Source organism: Physeter macrocephalus, chromosome 5 (genome assembly GCF_002837175.3).
Source record: "Physeter macrocephalus isolate SW-GA chromosome 5, ASM283717v5, whole genome shotgun sequence".
Lineage (NCBI taxonomy): Eukaryota > Metazoa > Chordata > Mammalia > Artiodactyla > Physeteridae > Physeter > Physeter macrocephalus.
This window is the reverse complement of record NC_041218.1, coordinates 18359239-18360462: the sequence shown is the minus strand read 5'-3', so window position 1 is coordinate 18360462 and position 1224 is coordinate 18359239. Positions and strand designations below refer to the sequence as shown.

The following is a 1224-nucleotide window of genomic DNA, read 5'->3' as shown; positions in this document are numbered from 1 at the left end:
CATTTATCATATCACCATATTTTTAGGAACGAAATAAAGGAAGTTGTTTTTTGAGGGTAAGAGGATGTGACCAATATAAAAATCAAAAGCTTATCTGGAACTTCCCTGGTGGCACAGTGGTTAAGAATCCACCTGCCAATGCAGGGGACACGGGTTCGATCCCTGGTTTTGAGGGTAAGAGGATGTGACCAATATAAAAATCAAAAGCTTATCTGGAACTTCCCTGGTGGCACAGTGGTTAAGAATCCACCTGCCAATGCAGGGGACACGGGTCCGATCCCAGGTCCAGGAAGATCTCACATGTCGCGGAGCAACAAAGCCCATGCGCCGCAACTACTGAGACTGTGCTCTAGAGCCTGCGAGCCACAACTACTGAAGCCCGCGCGCCTAGAGCCCATGTTCCGCAACGAGAAGCCCCTGCACAGCAACAAAGAGTAGCCCCCGCTCGCCACAACTAGAGAAAGCGTGCACACAGCAACGAAGACCCAATGCAGCCATAAATAAATAAATAAATTTATTTTTAAAAAAAAGCTTATTTGGCTTTAACTGACTCTGCTTTCTCTGCTTGTCAAATGGGAGTTGGATTTTATTTGCACATTTTCTACAGGGCCCTATCTGCCCATGAAATCCTTATACAGGGGGAAGCTATGGGACAGATTCCTTAAGCGCCCCAGTGGGATAACGCTAATCATGGTGGGAGTAATTGCTCCATGCTGCCTTCTTTCCCTTCTGCTTCATGAGTACCACAAAACAGTCATCGCACGCAATAGTGAGCCCAGCATTTAGCAAAAAGCAGCTCTGGAAGCCCGCTTAACCATCTTACTACTGGTCCAGGTCCTTCAATATTTTGATTTTCCAAAAATCCAGGGAACTCCTTTTCCATGAGTATCCTCAGGTCCTCCTTTGTAAAGTAGACTTTACCTCCAGCAAATCTGTGAAACGTGAGCAACATGGTTTCCATGGCATGTTTCATTTGACATGGCATTTCAGTGTGGTCTGTTCAAACCTTAGCAGAAGGTGTGGAGGGGTCTGGTGGTGGATGAGGTTAGAAATCACTAGGTATTGAAGACAAAGCCCACAGAATATCCTGATGGGTTGATGGTAGGAGGACGCCACAGAAAGAGGGGAGTCAAAGGTGACCCCCTGGTTTTGAGCCTGGAGAGCTGGAAGGATGAAATGAAAGGATGAGGAAGACCATGGGTCAGGCAGGTTCAGTTCTTGTAA

General features: G+C 46.7%; 1 pseudogene; it reads right to left on the bottom strand.

The window, feature by feature from the left end:
- Nucleotides 1–684: 684 nt before the first annotated feature.
- On the bottom strand, nt 685–985 carry LOC102983167 (protein S100-A10-like; annotated as a pseudogene).
- Nucleotides 986–1224: the final 239 nt, after the last annotated feature.